General features: G+C 40.5%; 1 protein-coding gene across 1 annotated transcript in view; it reads right to left on the bottom strand.

The window, feature by feature from the left end:
• The window catches only part of TMEM132E (transmembrane protein 132E), a 195,764-nt gene that overhangs the window by 32,823 nt on the left and 138,465 nt on the right, over positions 1–24,476 (bottom strand). The window lies entirely within an intron of this gene.

Below are 24,476 nucleotides of genomic sequence, written 5' to 3' on the forward strand. Positions count from 1 at the left end.
GAAATTTCTTCAGTCCAAATCCAACACCCTATCTTCTGTTTACCCTTCATTACAGCATCCTCCGATTAACCTAGCACTCACCAAGTGTCTTGGGACTACAAGTCCCAAATTTCCCAGGCCAACATGGAAATTCTGGACAACAAAACCCATTTTCTGCACACAGTAAAATCTCAATTTTATGGATCAGTTGAAAGATGTCTGTTAAACTTAAATGTCCATGAAATCCAATTTGATATAACTTCATTTGCATCCATTTATATCAACAGCATACAGTTTAATTACATAATTTACTTAAGTTTATACAAGTGAAGTCAATTACGTAATGATGCAAATGATGTAAACTAATACTACTGATATAAATTACATCGGTTGTCTAGGCTGTTTTGGAACTAGTGGACTTTATTTGATAGTGAAGTTCCAACTAAAATTTTGACATTGCATCTGAAATCTGCTGAATGGGCAGACACCCACAATTAATCTCCCCTATTGTTTTGACCCTTCCTACCAGGTTTGGCAGGAGAGGCATGCTCTGGGTCCTGTCAGCTAAGGAGTGTTGGCTGGCGGAGCCCAAGAGAGCCTTTTTTGCCATGGCACCTTCCCTGTGGAACATCATTCCATCTGAAATTAGTCTGGCCGCAACCCTGTTGGCCTTTCATAAGGCCTTGAAACCTTGGTTTTGTACCAATCGAAGCAAATATTTGTAGCTCAGGGTTGAACTGTGGAGTCCTTGGTGCTCTCTGAGTCTTGTTGTTTTCTTGCAGACGTTTCATTGCCAGACTAGGCAACATCTTCAGTGCGAAGAGGGAGTGGGCCTTGCTCTCAGTTTAGATACTGCCCCTGCAGGGCAAGCCATAGTATCTAAACTGAGAGCAAGGCCCACACCCTCTTTGCACTGAAGATGTTGCCTAGTCTGGCAATGAAAAGTCTGCAAGAAAACAACAAGGCTCAGAGAGCACCAAGGACTCCACCTTGGTTTTGTGCCTGGGCCTGGGGTTCTGGGTGTGTGATAGAGCCTGTCTCTTGGCTTTGCTGATGGTTGTTTTGATGGTGCTCGGCTACTGTGTGTTTTTAGTTTTATATTATGTATTTTATCTATTTTATTGTAAGCCCTCTCAAGTCACATATCTGAGATGTGCGGCTATATAAATTGAATAAACCAACAAATAAACAGCTGCAGGGCAAATAATGCTGAAATAAAACAGATTTAACTTGTATACAGAACTGCAGTAAGGTGGTAGTACCTGGGATGAAGGTCAGGATATTCCACAAACTAGGAGTTACTACATACCCCATATATCTCATACAGAGAAAGGACATTCAGTAGGCATTATCCAGATAACTGGACTAGATGGGCAGATTCAATTCATGTATTTCAACAGAGTCTTCCCCAGCCTGAATGCCCTCCAGAAGGGTAGAGTTCATCATACCTTTCAGGGCAGGAGCAGAGGGAAGAAGGGATTTTCGTGTCTTTTCCCTCTGGTTTGAAGAGTTTTTTCTTTCTTTTTAAAATTAGGAAAAATGTGTTTCAGGGCCTACCATGCAATTTGGTGGGTTTCCCACTACAGAATGTCAGAAAAATACATTATCGATTTTGGGCAACTGGGATCAAAGGGGGCTTCAAGGAGTCACAAAATGTGGGAATGGGAATTGCATATGGCCCTGAGGCCCCTGGTTATCTAGTTTGCAGTGCATAATAGTCCTCTAGAATCTGGCCCATGGCCACCCTACTCTGAACATTTTTCGCTACCTTATTATCAAAGCATTATTGGCAACAAGGCCTCCTCCTCCTCCTCCTCCTCCTCCTCCTCCTCCTCCTCATCATCATCATCATCATCATCATCCTAGCAGCACGAGCCTCTTTTTGATCACCAAGTGACTGTGTGTTCATAGGATAGCTCAGATTATCTCTGGGGCTAGAAGAACCCATGGAGAATTGTCCACTAACTGGCACCTTTCACCACTCAAGTGCTAGAAGCAGCTGCACAAGGGAGGACTTAGGTTGCCCTCCCTGATCTCCAGCCTCAGAGGAAAAATTAGAGCTATTAATACGCAAACACCTTCATTAACCCTCCTAAATGCATGCAGATTGTGTCCTTCAATCAGGTACTCTTGGTATAACAGAGATAGTGGCTGCATATTTATAGCTCCTAACTAAACATCTGTCAAGGGGAAACAAATATTTGGGTATGAAGGGGTCTCAGGGACTCCTACCCATGAATGCAATACTGGCACTCCCAGGCAGCAGATAGGAACTGAAAATATTTTGGTGCTAGAAGCTAAAAATCCTTTAAAAAGGTTTTCCATGCTGTTAAAAATATAGATTAGTGGCATTTTCAATGAGAAATGGAGAATTTGCAAACTGTCTGGATATTGTTGCATTTCAACTCCTATCAGCTCCAGTTAGCATGGCCAACAGCTAGCCACACACCCACACTGTTGCTTGACCTCCAGAGCCACTTTTGAGTGGTAAACCAGCAGGAGAGGAACCTACATACATTGCCAAAGAGGGCAAGTCTAGAACAAGCTAGGTGGCACCAGGGATAAAAATGCGTTTGATTTTACCCCAAAACCCACATTAAAAAAAAAAAGATAACTGAATACTGTTAATTGGTTTAGTTCTCATGCAGCCAAGCATTTTCTCTTCCTTCTATATTACGCAGGGTACCAATTTCTGGAGCAGCTTTATGTATTTGTTTTGTGATTCAATCCTCATTCATTTTCTCTATGCAACTAAACCACCCCAGGGTACTCTTTTTGTACGCATTATTTACCTTTGCATTCAATCCACACTCCTGACCTTATCTCTTCTAGCTTTAGTGCACACACTTGTTAAGTATCCCATTCCCAAAGCATTCAATTGACTATTATGTTCTTCCTGACACACCCAATGCTCACTCCCATACAAGAAAGTGGGCAGAAGAAATGTACAGTATTATGCACAGGACTTCCATTCCTTCTCACAGGTATTCATGACTCGCCACCAAGAACAAATGAATGACTACTTTTCTCAGAATATCTGCACTTCTTACCATTTCTCCATGCATTTCCTCATCTTTAGTCAACATTCCATTAAGGAACACAAATCCATCTACTTGCTCTATTTTTCGTTATTTTTTGTGTAACGTTTATATAATCATCTTGCCAAGAAGACTGCAGGGACTTGTCCAGGCAGCCTCTGAGAATTGGGCACGACTGAATAGGTAGATAGGTAGATAGGTAGACAGTCCATTTTCTGTGTCAATCTAAGACTTTGACACATTAATGTTCAAATCCTTATTCCCCATTGCCATCATGCAATCTAGCTAACGTTCCCTCCAAATCATTTGGGTTTCCTGCCAGCAACACAGCATCATCTGCATAGGAAAATTCAAGTACATTCTCATTTCCAACCAATGCACCTCTAATAGCACCACAAGCTTTCCTTATACCTTACACAATCAAGGGGACATTACACATCTTTGTCTTACTTCCAGCTCATTGTGGAACCACTTACTAAGTATTCCATTTATTCCCTGGTATGTTTTCCTTCCATCGTATACATCTCTTGCAGCTTTCAACAACTAATCTTCAACTTTTCATGTTCTTGCTTTACTTCAACAAATTACAATACACTTTCTTTCCCATAGCCATGCATTTCTCAATGGCGTGCCGAAGAGCAAAAATCTATTCAACACCCCCCCTGCCTGGCGTAAAACCACACAGCACTTTGAAATCTTGCTCATTATCATCTCCTGTACCCTTTCAATCAGAATTCTCTCAAATGCTTTGGGACACCACATCCCCCTGTAGTGTTTGCATCCATTCTTGCTAGCCTGGACTTTGTGTACAGGACCCATAACCTTACTCTCTTACCGTCAGGCACTGATGCAGTCTTCACACACACATTAAACAAGTCACACAGCCACCTCATTAAGCAGACGATATCCACATTTTACACTAACTTGGCAGCCTTACCATTTTAAAATTTTCTGACACCATTTATCGCTTCATCGATTTTCTCTTCAATGCTAATATTAATAGCATTCACTCGGTGTAGTGCTTAAGGTGCTGGATTGGAAACGGGAGACCATGAGTTGTAGCCCTCACTTAGACATGGAAGTCAGCAGCATGATTTGGGCCCGGTCACTCTTTCTCAGCCTGCCCCACCTCACAGGGCTGCTGTTGAGGGGAAACTGGGAAGAGGGAGCATTATGTATGCCACCTTGAGTGGCATGAAATAAATTTGGAATGTAAATCAGATCAATTAATCAATTTCAAACACATCTCTGACACACTCCTTCTGGAATTCCTTATTTCGTGCAAAATCATTTCATCGTTTTTAATTTAATTCTTCTGCTAGAGGCTCCTCGTTTAGGCCCCCCATCCCTTCAATCCAAAATCACTCTGCGTTCCTCTTAACTATTCCTTGCTTTCTTTGACCACATTCTCAGCAACCATCTTTTTATCTCTACGCACAACACACACTATCTTTCTCAGCGTCCTCTTTGTAATGGAAGCCAACAAGCTGCTCCCAGGCAGATGATAGCAGGACAGGAAAAAAACAGGTCTCCCCTACTGTTTGCACACTGATCATAAAATGTAAACTAAGTGATGACATGATGCCTGCCAATCCTTTCCCTGACTCTTGCTAGGCCCTGACCCAACCAGGTATTTTTTTTTCCAGATTCTTTTTCATTTACTGTAAATCAACAGAAGGATAACATAATGATAACCAAAGCTCCAGCTTTTACTATGACTTCTATTTTGGACCCAACTACTCAGAAAATAAGACTAAGGGAAATTGGGCCTGCAAGAGAGCTCAGAGGGTTAGGCAGGATGCAGGAGGACTAGCCTCACCAGGAGGGCTGACTTTGTGTTTCTCAACCTTGTTATATCAGTGTTATATCAGTGTTTCTCAACCTTGGCAACTTTTAAGATGCGTCGACTTCAACTCCCAGAATTCCCAGTTGAAGTCCACGCTTCTTAAAGTTGCCAAGGTTGAGAAACATTGGTCAAGATGATGGTCCCAATGGTGTAACTGAACCCTGTTCATTTTTTTTAAAATGTGCATTGCACATATAAAACAGGCAGAGCTTTGATTGCACCATTGTGGTTGCTATCTAGACTTTTTTTGTTACCAGGCCCTGCAGATACCCCTGTTCACCAATTTAGTTCTCAAAGTGTTCTGTTGTGCTCAAGACAACAGTCTTTTTTGAGAGTGATCACCACACGCAGCAGTGTGAAGAGACTGTCTACGGCTGATACTAATTATGTAAAATAAGCAAACCTTTATGTAACTAGATGTGTTTAATATTTTGGGCACAGAAGTTAGCACAGAGGACTCAACTAATGGTCTTCTTCATCCTCCATGTATTTTGCTGCTTCCATTTAAAAACCCTTCTATATCAGTAGCTATCACCATAGCTTGGGGCAGATAGCAGCACATGCTAATTACTACTGTGAAAAGAAATGCCCTTCCTTCCTTCCTTCCTTCCTTCCTTCCTTCCTTCCTTCCAGTTTCCTTGTTAGGTTTGGTTTGTGCTAAATGTATTTATCTACTGGTCTCATGTGCTGACCTTGAGCATTATGAGATAAGAAGGAGTAAGTCTTACTGCATCCACTTTGTTATAAAAACAGTTCTTCAGTCAAGGCTGTTGCAGATATAAATTATATAGAATGGGAGATTACATTTTGTTATAAACACTTATAGAACCAAAAACAAAGAAGAGAATGTACCTGACTTGTCAGGCTAACACAACGCAACCCAACTTCTGTCTTCACTTTTTGTTCACATTCTGGTCTAAATTTATACTAGACAGATAAGAAACTCTGAGTTCTGTACCACCATTATTTGAACAGCAGGTGCTTAAGCTCACAACTTCAAAATATTTTTAACATGTGAAGCCTTTGTACCCAAGCTTTAAAGAATTCTTGCACAGAGAGATTTGTGTGGGGAGAGCTACTGGATGGCCAAATGTGGAAACATTCAAATGAGAAGCAGCTGACAGAAGAATAAAGATCTTCATCACTTTATGCTGTTTTTACCCATGTGCTTTACGACTGTTGGGCCCTACCCTTGCTCTCCTTGTTGATTTAGTTTCCATCAAAGCTTCAGGAAAATAAATACAAGACTTTTGTCTCTAGAAAGATGGTAACTCAATTAAGTTTGCCTCATCATTTAATAGGAATATTTAACATACCAAAATAAAAGCAGATACAAAACAACCAGGAGTTGGCAGCTAATGCAAAATACAATTTCTGTAATTCTAAACATTTTATTAGTCACTGCAGATGCCAGCATTTAGGCAACCCTGGCTGATCTTGAAAGAAGTTAAGCAGGCTTGGACCTATAATTGGATAACATACCACCAGGAAACCCAGGGCTATGGATTAGAGTGGAAGTTGAAAAATATCCTGGAAGAAAGGAAACTACATCCATATTGATGCTGGGAAAACTATATAGATATCTTGTGTCTGAGTAGTCACCAGAGGTCAAGCATGACTCAGGGACATCTTTACCTTTTCAGCGCTACTCTGAGGAGAATACTCCAGGTGTATCCACAGAACACCTGAGAGCTAAAACATGTCCCTTGCATGTCCTGTCCCTTCAGTCTCCCAAATTCCTTGAATTTAATTGCGATGTCCAAAGGTATGTTGAGCTTACCATGCTAATGAAGTCTGCCTGATTGTCTTCTGTCAAGTGCCTGAAACGGATTAATACCAGGCACTTGTTTGATTTTTTAAAAGGCTGAGATGTAATGATTTTGGCAGTCATGTCAGTTTTTTAAATTTCCTTTTTCTCAGACTGCAGTGCCACAGAAGGCTAGATGATTACATTAAAAGATGTGCCATTTCATGCCGGGTGAGCAACACATACGGTTCCTTAGTCTTGTCTGAAATAAATTTTAATTAACAGACTTTTTTAGTAATTATTTCTCTTAGGCTTCTAAAAACCTGCCCATGATTGCTTTGAGCTGTTGCATTCACACGACAGAGTTTAGCCTGGCTACCAAATTAACCCATTTTCTGGGTCTGCACAATAGATTGAACTATAAACCAAACAGGGTGAATTTGGAAAATACACTAAGCTATTTAAAAAAACTAACCAAGATTACCACAAACAGAGTTTAGCAACTGTGCACATGTAATTGCTAAGCCTTCAACTGACTTGGTTGTGTGAACATACCCTATCAAGCTGAGGCTCTAAAGAGAAGTTCAAGATGGGACAAAATTGGCACTAGCTATCCTTGGTTTTCAAACGAAAGAGGAAAAAAATCAAAATGCCGCTATCTCATGAGATTCAGCAATCTTTTGCTATTTGACCCCTTTTATTTTACTTGTGGGTTTCATAAAATCTACTGGGAGTAAAGTTGTCACCTCTGGCAGGGTGCCTTCACACGCTGTATCTACACCTTATGGTCCCCAGAAGCTATGACTGATGATCATACCATTTGCATGAAAGAAAAAAATTGGGAACTGCTACCATCTGTAATGTAGCTAAAAAAAACCCAGAACCAGTCTGGTAGCACCTTTTCTGACTAACAAATTTTATTAAAAGGCATAAAGCTGAAAGAGGTGCCACCTGACCCCCCTGATTTTTGTGCTACCATAGACTAATATGGTTCCCTTCCTACAAAGTCTACAACATAGTTGTAGTGAATGGACACACAAACTCACATACCTTATTCACTCAGGCAAGGCACAGCAGGCCCTTCATTCTCCTGCATTTGACTAAAGCAGTGTTTCTGAACCTCAGCAAGTTTAAGCTGTATGGACTTCAACTCTCAGAATTCCCCAGCCAGCATGGCTGGCTGGAGAATTCTGGCAGTTGAAGTCCACACAGTTTAACTTGCTGAGGTTCAGAAACACTGAACTAGAGAGACAATACACATATATCCCAGACACCTGAGCAAACAGGAAGACTAATCCATGGTGACTTCAAATGCAAGCTGTGGGACCTCAAAGATGACCCGCAACCCCTTCCTTTGGCGTTTTTGGAAATCTGGCCTCCAGAAAGGAGGATCTGGACAAGCTTCACCCACCGGGTGAATTCCCCGGCCTCTCATCTTCTGTTTTAAAAGCCCTTTGTCTTGACACAAGGGGGACAGAGATAGCTGGGACATGTGAAATGAAACAGATCTTCTGGGAAGGGATGAAGGAGAAAGAACACCTGGAAGAAGGAGAAGGGAAAGGTTGCTGGAAGATGTAAGTAAGATGGCGGCTCGAAACAGCCACATGAGCCAGTTTCCAGACAGCTAAGTGTCACTTACATGGGAGGGAATGGTAGTCAGAGCAAAGCTAACCTTCTCTGGAACAGGATGTAAAGAAGGGTGCTGAACTGGACCAGAGAAATCTTCAGGGAGCAGAGAGTAATGCCTGCTTGAGAAGAAAGGAGGTAGGAACTCTAGGCAGACAGAGTGAAGTGGACTATTTGGAGCCCATGATAAGAGCAGAGCTAAGTGTCTCGGGGCTGGTGGTAAAAGGGATCCAAAAATCTCTAGGAAGTCAACAGGTGTTAAGAGGGAGAGGTCTCAAAACCCTCATTGCAGGTTGCACTCCAGGACCAGCAGGCTAGAGAAGTGAACAGGAGAAATCCTTCCTCTCAGAGATGAAGTGAAAGCTGTAGGCAAGGATTTGGATTTGGTTTACGTTAAGCTCTGTACTCAGCTGCATGATCTCTCAACATTTTGAACATGTCCCCTAATTGTTTCAAGGAATTTGCCTCTGCTTTTTTATCAGACTTTTCTGTGCAAAATCCCATTCTTACATGTTTTCTTCCATCTAAGCTATATGAACTTCAGATCCTGCCATTTGGATCTGTGTCCCCACAGCCTTCTATGGAAGACCAACATTTGAAGTTCTGGTTGTGGTCTTCTCAGCACTAAATGCCTTATTCCACCCAACTGCAATTGTTTGGGAATTTGGCTATGCAAACTAGAAGAAAAACTTGCCTGCCTTTTCTTATTTTGAATAACATTGATTTTTAAATTGTAAGACTGGCGCACTTCTTTTCATCTTTTCAAAAAGCTACTAGGGCCAAGAGGCAATGATACGGAGTTGGTAGTTCATGTGTTTTATTTCTTTATTCATATAATTTAGAGGCTGCCTGACTCCAGATGATTCTGGGCAGCTTATACTTTAAAAGCAAAAAAAAGAACAAATTAAGAAACAGATCATAGATATCCAGAAGACGAAAACCAAACATAACAATAATAAGCAACCCACAAGGGGTCAGCAGCACCTCTATCCCAGGCCAGGGAGAACAGCCAGTTTTTCAGAGACTTTTTGAACATTATTAGGGTGGGAACCATATGGGGGATACTACCTAGAGGTGTAACATATGTGGGAATGACCTTGGGGGATGGGGGGTAGGGGGAGAGATGCTGCCTTAGGGAACAATCAGATGGGGGGGAGCCCACAGCAGCATAACGGGCAGAGAAAGAAATTCAGAAAGGAACCTCCCTAACTTATCAGGCTGTAAAAAGAGATTGTGGGAGATTTGTACTTTCAGACTTGCAAGATTCTATTAATGTAGCCTTACAATAAAGTAGAATTAGCTCATCTGGTCGTGTTTCCTGTCTGCTCTACCTGGGAAGGCTGACAAGAGGGCTGGGATCCTCATTATCATCATCACCATATTATTTACCAGTTAGCAGTAAATTGCTCAGGTTGAGAGAGTCCCATCTCTCTCTCAAGCTGATGCTAAGGGTAAAGAACCTGGCCAAGGCTCTTCCTTCCTCCAGGAATATGTGTGGTGGCAGGAGGAAGTACTATGTGACCCATAACCAGAAGCTGTGTCAAGACAGGAGGGAGACAGGGCCAAAGGGCATGATCAGGAGGTCAAGACCCCTACCATCTCCTGCCAATGTGTGCCCCTGGTTATTCCTCACAGCAACTTTGTGGGAAACACCTCAAGGCTCATACTCAATACTGTCAGCTCCTCCAGGTAGACCAGACCAGGAAATCAACTCCACAGAAAGGCTAAAACTATTCTTATTGAGATTGGCTATAATAACAGAATCTTGTAGGTCTAATTGTGTTGCACCTCCTCCCCCTTATACTCCAATGATTTAGGGAGGTGTCTGCCTGAGCTGTTTCTGAATGTTATCTCAATGCTCTGGACTTATAAAACATTTCAGCCCCTTTTGCCTACGTAACAGTTCCTGCATATTTTTGTCACCTTCCTCCATACCACTTTCAATACACATCTTTGAATCCACAACTAAACTAAAAACAAAAGCCTGGTAAAATAAAGAATAAATATATCCACATTTAGTAGACAATAACTTTACAAGGACTAACCCACAAGCTGCTAATGGATATGCAAACTGGAGCTGGAGAAATGGGCCAGCATTCCTGATCTCTCCCCTGTTGTCCTCCCAGGCAATCTGGCCCTAACTTGATTCAAAGCAGTCAGCCAAACCACTTCCAATCTGTCCTGCAATTAACATCTGGAAAGGAAAGCAGAGTGATGCATGCTTTTGCCTGGTGCTCATTGGAGGATAGCTCTGCAGTGGGAAGGGTGGTACACAGCCAAGGCCAAATTCCCAAAGAGTTGTCTGTTTGCTAGCCAGCCATGTATGAACAGAGAAGCTTCTAACGGCACATGCTTCTCCATGAAGGATGCTCACCAGGGAAAAGGGGAACTGAACATCCATGTGGTTCTGAAGACACACATAATTCTGTTTTTGTTGTTTATTTGTTTAGTCGCTTCCGACTCTTCGTGACATAATTCTGTATGTAGGTATATATGGAAGGCAAAATGGCTGTCTGCTGAGACACTAGAAGTAGCCCAAGAAAGAAGGAAAGCAAAAGGCAACAGTGATAGGGGGCGATATGCCCAATTAAATGCAAAATTCCAGAGGTTAGCCAGAAAAGATAAGGAATTATTTTTAAACAAGCAATGTGCAGAAGTGGAAGAAGACAATAGAATAGGAAGGACAAGAGACCTCTTCCAGAAAATTAGAAACATCGGAGGTAAATTCCAGGCAAAAATGGATATGATCAAAAACAAAGATGGCAAGGACCTAACAAAAGAAGAAGAGATCAAGAAAAGGTGGCAAGAATATACGGGAGACCTGTATAGGAAGGATAACAATATTGAGGATAGCTTTGACGGTGTGGTCAGTGAGCTAGAGCCAGACATCCTGAAGAGTGAGGTTGAGTGGGCCTTAAGAAGCATTGCTAATAACAAGGCAGCAGGAGATGATGGCATCCCAGCTGAACTGTTCAAAATCTTGCAAGATGATGCTGTCAAGGTAATGCATGCTTTATGCCAGCAAATTTGGAAAACACAAGAATGGCCATCAGACTGGAAAAAATCAACTTATATCCCCATACCAAAAAAGGGGAACACTAAAGAATGTTCAAACTATCAAACAGTGGCACTCATCTCACATGCCAGTAAGGTAATGCTCAAGATCCTGCAAGGTAGACTTCAGCAATTCATGGAGCGAGAATTGCCAGATGTACAAGTCGGGTTTAGAAAAGGCAGAGGAACTAGGGACCAAATTGCCAATATCCGTTGGATAATGGAAAAAGCCAGGGAGTTTCAGAAAAACATCTATTTCTGTTTTATTGACTATTCTAAAGCCTTTGACTGTGTGGACCATAACAAATTGTGGCAAGTTCTTAGTGGTATGGGGATACCAAGGCATCTTGTCTGCCTCCTGAAGAATCTGTATTAACGACCAAGTAGCAACAGTAAGAACAGACCACGGAACAACGGACTGGTTTAAGATTGGGAAAGGAGTACGGCAGGGCTGTATACTCTCACCCTACCTATTCAACTTGTACGCAGAACACATCATGCGACAAGCTGGCCTTGAGGAATCCAAGGCTGGAGTTAAAATCGCTGGAAGAAACATTAACAATCTCAGATATGCAGATGATACCACTCTGATGGCTGAAAACGAAGAGGAACTGAAGAGCCTTATGATGAAGGTGAAAGAAGAAAGTGCAAAAGCTGGCTCAAAAAAACCAAGATTATGGCAACCAGCTTGATTGATAACTGGCAAATAGAGGGAGAAAATGTAGAAGCAGTGAAAGACTTTGTATTTCTAGGTGCGAAGATTACTGCAGATGCTGACTGCAGTCAGGAAATCAGAAGACGCTTAATCCTTGGGAGAAGAGCAATGACAAATCTCGATAAAATAGTTAAGAGCAGAGACATCACACTGACAACAAAGGCCCGCATAGTTAAAACAATGGTGTTTCCCGTAGTAACATATGGCTGCGAGAGCTGGACCATAAGGAAGGCTGAGAGAAGGAAGGTTGATGCTTCTGAACTGTGGTGTTGGAGGAAAATTCTGTGAGTGCCTTGGACTGCAAGGAGATCAAACCAGTCCATACTCCAGGAAATCAAGCCAGACTGCTCACTTGAGGGAATGATATTCAAGGCAAAACTGAAATACTTTGGCCACATAATGAGAAGACAGGACACCCTGGAGAAGGTGCTGATGCTAGGGAGAGTGGAGGGCAAGAGGGGCCGACCAAGGGCAAGGTGGATGGATGATATTCTAGAGGTGACGGACTCATCTCTGGGGGAGCTGGGGGTGTTGACGACCGACAGGAAGCTCTGGCGTGGGCTGGTCCATGAAGTCACGAAGAGTCAGAAGCGACTGAACGAATAAACAACAACAAGGTATATATAGCATTGGGGAAATTCCTGTGAATTGTGAAATCAAGCATGTCCACGTACATGGATGCCAACTGAGGATAATTATTCTACTCCACCAAAGTTCTACTTTTGTATCTCACTGAACCATTCGTACAACCTGCTTAACCTAGTAACTGGATTAACTCGTTTTCTGGATTTGCATACTCTTTGACCATAAACCAACCAAACAAGCTGGGTTTACACAATATATTTAATAATGACAACTCTAGCTGTCATTGACCAAGCCTGAAACATTGTGTAAATGCTTCTGCAAGCTCCTGACCTAACTGATTAAGCATGTTGTCTGAACACAACCACAGTCTTTCAAATGTTACCCATAGCTATAATATTTTTATTAAGCAGGCTAGAGGACTGTGATTTAGCCAGGCAGAATAAAATGACCATAACATCAGGAGTAACCCAGTAATCTATCTGAAGGGTTTTCAAACAAGGAGAAGTATATTTTCCAGGATATTTCCATGGGAATCTTGGAATCTCTCCCCCAGAGAACTGAGAGAGCAAACAGAGAAGCCCTGATGCTTGGTAAAATTCCCTTCCCTTCCCTTCCCTTCCCTTCCCTTCCCTTCCCTTCCCTTCCCTTCCCTGTATTGCTGTATACAATCTGTCACCCCAAAGCTATACAAGGTCCAGAAAAATCCTTAAACCAAAGCTGCCATCACAGTCATTTTTAATGTAACCCACAGGGGCAATCAGAAAATCTATGGAGAATAACTATGTTAACTGTATTTCACTTCCTTAATTTTAATTAGTATTTAATTCAAATTGCCTTACACACTAGTCAAAGATGAAGTACGGGTGTTGGATGATAATTGTGCACATCTGGATTAAAAGTTCCCGGGCATCATGTCCAAGAAAGACCTACGGTTTGGGGAAGGAATGGTAAAAAGTGACTTCTCTCTCATTTAAAAATGCTCTGCCAATTCAGTGTCAATCAAGGGGGTTATTCCCACATGGCAGGTAGGAGGAAGTGAGTTAACCCAAAGAGTATGGATTACTGAATTACATCAATTTTGCAATGCAGACTACGGTACTGTTAAATTGCAGATGGAACTGAAGTTGGTTTCGTTTTCCAGCCAAAATCTCCTGAGAGAAAATAACCTTCCAAATTACAAGATGGTCAGTATACCTCAACTGTGACTAATCAAGTTATTAAACATTCAGTTATTAATTTTCCTACAATTAATTTCATTGACTTGTCTGCAGATGACCTGTATCTTTAAATGCTTAATAAGTAATAATTTCAAACCGAGTGAGGGAGATGGATTTGCATTATTAGCAAATCATTTGCATAGCATACAAAATTAGATTCCCCCTACCCCCCACAGATTTTAAGAATTAAAATATGTCTGTGCTAAGACTAGTTCTAAATTTGTCACTGCTGGTGGCTAGGAGAAAAAACAGTAGTAGTAATACAAGCCAAAAGAATCGCAGCCAGCCATTTCTTTGAATTATTCAATGTCTATATGTAGGCTGAGATAGATAAAGCCACGGGTGACATCGTATGTGTCACGATGTCATTATTTGAGTGATACAAATTACATACTGTAATTGTGACATCACTGTGGCTTCTACTGACACTTATGGACAAAGCTCCTTTGAGTCGAGCTTGATTCCTCTTGGTAGCAATATGGCAATGATTTGCAAATATCTTCCTCCAAGAAGTGCGTTCAACTTGGCTATCCTGGGATGTTATGCCAGTCTCCAACCAAAGTACTAACTAGGTATGACCCTGCTTGATTTTTTTGAGATCAACCATGGCTAGTTAGATGCTGATACCTGCTGCGATGTGCAGCAAGAAAGTGAGGCATTAACACAGAAAGTGAAGCATTCAAACCTGCGATCCCCCCTCTTCCCATTCTTCCTGTTCCATATCCAGCCTCATATTAGAGCAGTGTTTCTCAACCTTGGCAACTTTAAGACTTGTGGGCTTCAACTCCCAGAATTCCCCAGCCAGCCAATTCTGGGAGTTGATGTCCACACGTCTTAAAGTTGCCAAGATTGAAAAACACTGTATTAGAGGCATCCCTCCCAAGCAGTCTTTTCTGATTTGTCCTACATTAGCATCAGCTCTACATTCAGATCCCAGCTCCAGCCCCATCCATTTGTCTCACAGCCTGATCTCTCAGCAGGTATCATTGTTAATATCCTGATATTCTTAACCCTAGCAGGAATATTGGCAAAAGCCCCTGCATAACAAGGACAGAAGCTGGCTCATTTCACATGGTACCAGAGGCTTATAAATTGGAGATGATATGCTACCTTTGCCGTGTGTGTGTGTGTGTGTGTGTGTGTGTGTGTTTGGAAAGGGGAAGAGGTTAATTAAAACAGGAGATCAGTGGATCTTCAGCAAGAGTGATTGAACAAGCCCCGAGAACAGCCCACAATGCTGTTATTAGCATTGCTAGTCATCCCACTGACTGGACAATAACTATCCTCTGCCCTCAGGAACATCAAGTTTATGCTGGATTCTAAAAGACAAAGGCTGAAACACCCAGCCCACAAAACCAAACTGTCCTGACATTCTCTGGGATGACCTCTGACCACTGGGATTAATATGGGCCCAAAAAAAGGAGGGTAGATTGTGAGCATTTAGGGTAATGCAAGAAAGCAAGTTACAAACTGAATCTGTTGCCCATATGATCAGGTTGACACACGGTCCCTTGGAAGGCTGCCTGCTCTTTTAGTAGATGGTCTACACTCTGCAAGTTCTTCTCCAACTTGGTGGGTGCCTTCACGCAACATGCTTGATGTGCTTACTGAATTATTTATTTATTTTTTATCCCACCTTTATTATTTTTATAAATAACTCAAGGAGGCGGACATACCTAATACTCCTTCCATTTTCTGGGTCATTACAATACACTGAACCGTAAACCAAATGAGGAGGCTGGATTTGTACTACATCTCCAAGGTTCACATCAACCAAGCTTTGCATGTTGTGTGGATGCAGCTACTAGGTTTTTTATTGACTCGGTTGAGTTAACACAACACTCTGAGCCTCACTGTGTTCATGTAAGATGCAATGCCTGAAGAAATAAACCAAGATAACGCTTAATGATGTGATTAAATTGACACAATGTGCTAACACAACAGCTATCTTTCCACAGTACTCTGAACAGCCAATTAGCCAAACCCAAGTCCACCGCAGAGTGTGAACTTAGTCAATAACTCTCAGGATTTCTAATAGTAGACATAAATGTTAAGGCTGACAACTACATCAACTATATTGAGTTAGATCCACATCACTTCTGTCCCGCTTGGTTGAGGGCATCTGCTTCTGAAGGAGGCAGGGCAGTAGGAAGGAGTGATCTGCCTATCCTGAATGAAATACAGATTACTGAGGATTAAAAAATGTAGCAAACTCTAATCATTGTTCTAAGAATATCTAGGTGGAAAGCTGTGTAAATTCCCTTGTCATGGTCCCTGGGAAGTAGGGCTTCCTTTACTCCATCTGATTAAGTATTAGATGTGAACATTTGCAGGAGAAAAGGCCCACTGTTCCCCTATCAATGATTCACAGACAAATGCACAGTATGGTTTCTCTGTAGTTAGGTGATCCCAGTTCTTTTAGAAAAGGACTGGTGGCCTTTTGAGCTAGTTGGCACATTTAGAATTTTGAGGGCATGTCATGAACACTCAGAAAATGGCTGCCATGGGTGGTCAGATCTGCCTATTCAGAAAATGACCATAGCTAGTCATAAAATAGTCACTAGAAGGCAAAGGAATGAGGTTTGTTGTCCCATTCCAGCTTATTTTTGGGTAGGGGAGTAGATGACGCCACCTCCAAATGAAGTCCAAGGGTAATGGCCATCTACATTCCTATTTTCTAAGAATCTCAGGGGGTCCCTTTTTCAATTTCCCAGTCCACCACCCTGGATTTCCCATTGGTTTCCCTTCCAAGTATCAAGCAGCTACAATCCTGCTTTACTTACTGCTCAGCTCAACTAAGATTAATCAAAGCCATTTCTTCCCATAAAACAGAAAACCTCTCAGCTGAGTGTGTATCAATTCTGAGTTGATTTGAACCCTACATATCACAACACAATCCTTGGAATTAAAGGGAAGTAGATGGAAAATGTTAGTCGAGATCTGAATAAGCAAACGGGCTAGTAAATGAAGAGCTTAGCAAATTATCTGGTTCAGAAACAGAATAGATAAAATACATTCAAAACAGTGTCTTTTCTAAGAACACAATAATCAGGACAAGCTTGAAATCAGCACACTATAGCAATACTGAATCCAAGTCAAATAGCAAAATTCTTTGGTTTCGCCTGCTTATTAGATAACATGAATGCAGAGCACACAAATCTGAATACAAATTAGGTCTCTGTCCTGGGTGATTCATGATATTATATGTTATAATTCCTTACGGGGGGGTTGAGCTTGTTGCCTCTTAGATGTGACCCATTATGAACAGATTCTAAAGGCCTGGGAGGGAAAATGAGAAAAAATGAGTTAGTTTGGTTGGGAGGAAGAAAGAGGGGAACCATTTTTCTTTGGTTAGGATTCAAACTGAGCCAGAGAGAAACTGGTAATATTCTCCTTACATAAGGCAGCAAAATTATCAACTTCAGAATCTTTGCTTCCAAAGCCAACAATATGTTTCTCAGCAGTAACTCAAGAAATTCTGCCCTGTGCTCACTCCAGACCTACTCAACTATTCCTAGCAGGAGATGTACTTGCTGATCAAACTTCCCATATCACACATCCTCCCTCATTCCTTTGCCAAAACCCGTTCCCACTTCTGACCCAACATTAGAAATACGTAGAAAAATCAACTCTTTACCTTTTCTCTTTTCTGCAATGATATAGTGTCAATTCCAAAACTGCCCTGTCCTTTGTGCTATTTTCAGAGCATATTGACAAAGCAAGCTTTGCTTAGTTAACTAGCTTCAAAAAGCTGCACTGACTCCTAGCAGACATAACTGGATTTTTCCCCCCATACTCGAGATGTTTGCGATTTGCCACTTTCCTGACCTTTTAATTGAGATCACCTTGCAACTTCCCAGCTGCACACTGACCTTCTAATAGGCAAGAGCACTTCGAGATGGCCTTCTGAGTGTGGATGTTATCTTCCAAAAGCATCTTTTACTCACCAGAAAAAAGACAAACATATTTGTAGGGAGGTCAGAACTGCTACAATCCCTGAATAAAAATATAGAGGGAGGGAGTTAATGGGGAGAATTGTGACTATTTCTAATCACGACTGGATTTTCCGGGGTAATACATTTATTTTAAATGTATACCTAAATTTAAACACAGTTTAAAGGCAATGTGCAGATGAGTTTCTGTACAGGTGAAGTTCTCAAAGAACAAGTTCCACTTCTTGTGGGTCTTACTAATCTACTGTCATACATCATGCATGGGGCAGAATAATACTAAATACTTGTACTGTATAACTGGGTGTATATTTTAGACATAGATCCTTATAATGACTACCAACAGACAAATTTTAGTATTTTTAAAAAAATGTTCTACCTTATGCCTTTCTTTGGATGCTTTCCCGTGAAGAGCATCAAAGCAACAAAAAGCAGCCAGAAGCCATCTCATTTTGCTTTAAAATTTTAATATTTCTCTTTCATTAGTCCCAGCAAGACATACATGATACAAGTAAATAACATCCATTTGTTAAAAGTGCTACTTAAGTTAGAAGTACAAAAGTGACTTATTCCTTTTGATTCTTTAAAATTTGCCAATTCATGTGCAAGTACTTATAAACACTGCAGAGATCACATTTATTCCTTAAATGAGGAACGCCTCTTTTACACACAGGGTGGAATATCTCTTCTATGGGTCTCTAACGCAGCTGTAAATGCCATCTATTAAGACCTTAGTCTAGCAGGAAACTATATTGGCATAATGTTTGCTGCCCTCTTTACCAATCCCTCTCCTGTCACAGGCAAATTCCTATTGTCTTTATTTATTGTGTGCAGGGCATGTTATGGAAATGTACTGTTGGTTTTTCCTAGCTTCATTCATTCATTCATTCATTCATTCATTCATTCATTCATTCATTCGTGCATTTATCCCCTTCCTTCCTTCCCCCTCAGCAAATTTCAGTAGTCAGTGGGGAAACATCGACCAATCACTCTCTTACTAACATGAAGGGCTGGGCGGAGGTGAGTCTTGACAGATGGCTAAACCAGTGGTTTGGCCACCTGTCAAAACTCACCCCAGACTTTGTACAAGTATTTTGTGTGGGTGGCTCCAAAAAGAGCCTGACCAATAACTGAATTGTGTTGGAAGGACTGGGCAATGACACAAGAGGGGGCTCTCCTCTGCACTCATCAGCTGTTAACCAGGCTCCTTTTGAGAATGGGTTTGGCCCTAAAGAGCTTATTATAAGCTTACAGTTGCTGAGGGTTCGCACACTGCCCCCCCATCTTGGAGACATAACAAGTAGAGGGGCAGAATTGACTTCTCACCCACCATGTCTGCAAACTACAAGGTTCCAACAGACCTTCTAAGCTGTATGGCAGGATGGAAGGAACTGCAGGTTCTTTGGGTCTTATACCCAGTTCTTTTCATGGGGATTAAAAAAAGAAAAGAATGCCCAGGGACCCAAGGGCAGGGGACATGCCCATACCAGTCTGAAGTGACCATCAGCAGCTGGGCCTGCCAGCACCACTGAAAAAAATATCTTTGAAGTAGCTGAGATTGTATCCACAGCAAAAGTCATGTCAAAATAAGAGGGAAAACACTACATTAACACATGGACGGATAAGGATGAGTTAAGGCCACCTAACTCTAATTCTAACCCTTAAGTATGAGCTGGGGATCATGCAACATCTTGAGGACAAAGCAGAAAATAGAAGTTGCCAGGGCATGTTCGGGTTGTGGTTAGATGCAAGTGAGGAAACGATCTAAGATGACACACACATGCATCACCTAAAAATAAAATATGCTTTGATTTTCCAGACTAGTCACTTTACTAACATGCAGATTCAATGCAGGTACAAATTCAAATCACCTAAGACTTTTGCACTGAGCTACAATCTAATACAGGATTCATTCAAAATGCTCAAAACATACTTGGCATGTTCTCTGTACTGCAGCCCTGGTAGTTGCTATTATTATCTTTTTCTTGCAGTAAAACCTAAGAGATGGATTTGTACAACATGCTGGACTAGATTAAAGCAGGACTGGCTGGTTTGTGGTTACCAATTATAGTGTCAGCATGGTATATAAACCAAGCTATCAAATTAAGCTACAATATGATTTGTTTGGGCATACATGAACACAGCAGCTGTGGCTTGTTAACCAAGGGTGTAATAATCCACGAAATGGGATGAACCCAGACGTAGTATTGATTTGAATAAGGATGGCTAGCCCTGCTGTACTGCCCCTTGCAGATGACTGTGATCCTCTGGATAGCTCCCTATGGCCCATTTAAAAAGGACAATTTCTTGAAAGGCCACATTTTTGTAAAGCCCACCAACCACAGAGTTTCTGCAGGACAGAAGCAGTCTCTCTGGTTATTGAGACTTGTAAATGTATGTATGTACGTATGTATGTTGTATGCTACCCAAATCCCAATGACTTTTTAAGTGTTCAACTTCATGCTAGGCTCAGTGACCATAATGCCTTTTTGAAACAGAAGATAAGAAGATAAGGTTGCCTGAATCTTCAGCTTCTACACTGAAAGGACTTTCAGCTGGCTGGGCCTTGAAGAAACAAAGCTTTCCAAAGTATCAGGAGCAACTATTCCTAAACAGTAAACATATCTGGAATTTCTCAGATGCTTCCAACATGTCTGCAGGGCATCAGGCTTAGCCTCTTCAAGTTCATTATGTCTGGATGTCACACCAGGAAATGTGATCATCACCATCTGAATGCTTTACTGTTATGGAAGAGGAACAAGTTTACCAGACAAGACTGAGACTGATCTGAAAGAGGACTTAAAAATGACAGGCTACAAGAATGATATGGGAAAAGATGCTACACTGGATATACAAATGAAACCGGCTGGTATCTTAACAATTAAAAGGGATATACAAATAACAAACCAAAAGAGTGACTTGGACACCTTTCCTATATTGGATTTACAAAACAGACTTGTTAAAGTTTTGAAGAATTTTGTGAGAAGGGACAAAGAATAAAAGGAAAAGAAATCAAGTTCTATGACATTAATTGAAGGAATTAAAGATCAAGATTGTTAAAAGTAAAAGGAAGGAATATAAAGTTGGTTTATTTGGTCAAGGTTAAAATAGATACGTTGTTGTCTCTGGTAACTCTTAATGGACTTTTGCTGACTAGGACTGAAAGATGAGGTTTTAAGGATTTGTTTATAGATAAGAGATAAGACATGGGAAGATCATTTGTTGTATTTTGAGAGAAGGTGGTAATCCAACTGATTATACTTGTGATGAACGTGGGAAGTCACTTCTTTATATATTTCTTTTCTTTTTCTTTACTATTTTTTCTTTCTTTTCTATTTTTCTTCTATTTTTTTATTCTCTGCACTTTCTATTTTTTCTTTTTATTCTTTTTTTCTTAGTTTGTATTAGTTTTTTAATTGTAATGTTTAATAAAATTATTATTAAAAAAAAGAGAAAGAAATACATGTCTGGAGTCTCTACTTCAATCTTCTCCAACCCAGTGCTCTCCGAAAACTCTTGGACTTCTGCTACCATAATCCCCAGTGGTGTTGGCTAAGAAGTATGGGATTTGAAATCCAACACATCTAGAAAGCACCAGCTTTAAAAAGGCTTTCTGTATGGAGCTCACAGCAGGGTCTGGGGGCAAGTATTGATTTGCATTAGGAAATGGCTTGGTAGATAAATTATATACTTGAAATGCTATTCCTTATTCAGACTGCGCATCCATTTCATCCTGGGTTGTCCCATTTGGCTGATAGTGGCTCTCCAGGCCTGAACAAAATAATCCCTCTTCTTCATTCTGATTCTATTTCAGACCTATGGCTCCCTCCCTTAACCGCCTTCCTCCTCAGTGGAAATTTTGATTCTCATGTCCAATTTTTTAAAAAATCATAGTGTGTGGGAAATGACTCTACTTGTCTCCTACATCAGTTGCACTTTCATTTTAAATGCTGAATAAATCATATCCAGCCTTATGATTCAGAGGTGGTGCTGAGATTCTTGTTCGGTGGAGTCTCAAAAGTCATAAGCTTTGCTGAATAACATTGAACCGCCCAGAGTCGTCGAGATGGGTGGTGAAGAAATGTGATAGATAAATAAATAAATAAATAAATAAATGTGTCTTTGCTGATAATTAATAGAATTCCAAAAGCAGAGAGAGAGAGAGATTTTGCCATTTTTATAGCCCACCCAAATCAAAAGAGTCTGGGCAGGTTACAATATTAAAAACAATAATAATGACAATAAATTGTCTCCCAAGGGAGAGTTGTGCAAATAACCAAAGCCTATATTGACAATATGGATCAACTGGGTGTGAGATGCTGATATTTTAATTTTTTCTACATGAAGTATGTACACCCTTAAACATTAGCTTCTAAGAAAGAAATTGTATATTCTTATTAATTGCTTTAATCTGTTTTTTTAAAATCTTGTTTTAAATGTAATTTTAACTGTTAACCATGTCTAGTTTTCTTTTAATAGGAAGCTGCATGGAAAAGTTTTAAATAAATGTCCTCCTTGTTGGACTCCAAGCTTTTATGAAGTAAACTAAAATCAACTTGCACTTCTGGTTCAGACTTGAGTCTCATCTAAACACACACACACCTTGCTGCAAATGGGCACAATTGGTGATCTACAAGGGAGAGATGCAATCTTCAATCAAACTTGTTAAATCCATTGCACTATGCCAATGTTTCATTATTCCCAGGAGCCAGCTAGTAATTCAATTAACAAGCTTCAAAAGAAAGAAGCCCTCAACATTACCTGTTTATTTCACAGCAAGAGGCTGGGAATTCTCAATAAACCATTTGAATACACTGGAAATTTATAACCATGACATACAGCCCAGCAAAAACCTTTCACTACAATTTGAATATACGCACTTGCCTACTAATGAGCTTGTCCCCTTCTCCATTCGGTTTAGCTCAGGGCTGCCATCCTTGGCTGGCAGGAAATCTCCTTGGATTGAGACAGATTATTCCCATGCCTGCTACTGGAGATCCATTAAACCAGTTTCACACACACACACACACACACACACACAAGAATTTTATTTTCAAGCAAAGATAAAAGCCAAAGAAAAAGAAAAAACTACGAAGAAAAAAAAAGAAAAAACTAAAAAAGTGTAGAAACACAAGAGAAAAATTTTCAAAATTACAAAAAGAGGTGACTTCTGACTTTTAACAGCAAGGGTATTCAACAATTTTCCATAATCCCTTACTCTGTATTAAACCAAAATCACATTATTTCTATAAATCATTCCACTGGCACATTATAAAAATCACTACTTACAATTGCTCCCTCATCTTATCTTAAAATACACACACACACACACACACACACACAGAGCTCCTAATAATCCCCCCAAAGACATTTATTTAATTATTTCCTTCCTACTACTATTCTATACATTCCTGTCTATTATAATAAAGATCAAACTAAAAAACATATGAACTGTCTACCATTGTACTTGATAATACAACAATCTTAATAACCTTAATCATATTAAACCCAAAACCAAACATTTATTATTTTTTATTATACCTTATCTTAATCCAAATCGTTAAATGAAATCAGCCAAACCCTAAAAGCAATCCAGATAAATATTCTTAAAACCTTATCCCACTTCAGAATAAACCAGAGCATTTACATATCCCCACAATGCGCACAGAGCTTTTTTCTTAAAAAAATCAAACAGCCCAACTGCCCCCCTCAAAAACTCCAACTTCTCTTCAGGAGACCTCCCATCCATACATAATAACCCCTTCTTTTCCATGGCGTTCCATCAGAAGATCAATTTCACTTATGGCTTGCAACTCGATCTTTCCCTTTAATTTCTTCAACTCAACTATCCAATCTTCATTCAGCATTTCAACAGAAGTCCTGATCTCATTCTTAGAAGAGACATTTCTGTCGCTGTTAAATTCCTCAGTTTCATCCATGACATCCCCAACCAGATGACACATTTTAGACTTCATATTTTCCACAATGTCCTGAATGTCTTGCATAAAAACTTGGTAGGAATCAGAAAGAATCTGTTTAAAATCTTGTTGGAAGTCAGAGAAAATCTGTTTAAAATCCCCCATGTCTCAAGCAGTAGATTATGGCGCCCCCTAGGAGCTTAACCAGCAAAAGTAGAAGATATGAAAGAATTCCGAAATGTGTTTACATAAGCGAAAGTGAGATATGCAGACAGTTCTCTAGGGAAAGTAGAAGCAGAAAACTGGAAGTTCAAAACAGCTGATTCAACGTGTAGGAAAATGCTAGTATCTTCAAATTTAATACAAAAATAATAACAGGGAGACAATTATTCACTCTCAATCCTCCTTAATATTTGGATGGAAAACAAAGTCCAAAACTTGAAAAATAAACTCCAAAAATAACAATAAGCACCAAGAGAACCCACTTCTCCTTGCTGTAGAAAGCCTATCTCAGGGTATGCATACTTAAAAGAAATAAAAATTGGTTGATTTGGAAATGGGGTGGCAGGTCTTAGTGTCCCTTTAAAGCTACAGCACAGCTTGGAAATGGTGACATCCTAGCCTCCCGGCTGCTCTTACCAGTCGAATGTGAAATGCTGTTTGTGATCTTCTGGCTGCAACCAGCTGTCCGGAGGATAGATGGGGTGATTCCAGGTGCTTTCTTTTTTCCAGAAAAACACTCCTGGGCTTCAGGAAAAACCTGCCTGAGCCTGAAAAAACTGCCACGTTGTCAGTTCTGCC

This window comes from Candoia aspera, chromosome 1 (assembly GCF_035149785.1).
Source record: "Candoia aspera isolate rCanAsp1 chromosome 1, rCanAsp1.hap2, whole genome shotgun sequence".
Lineage (NCBI taxonomy): Eukaryota > Metazoa > Chordata > Lepidosauria > Squamata > Boidae > Candoia > Candoia aspera.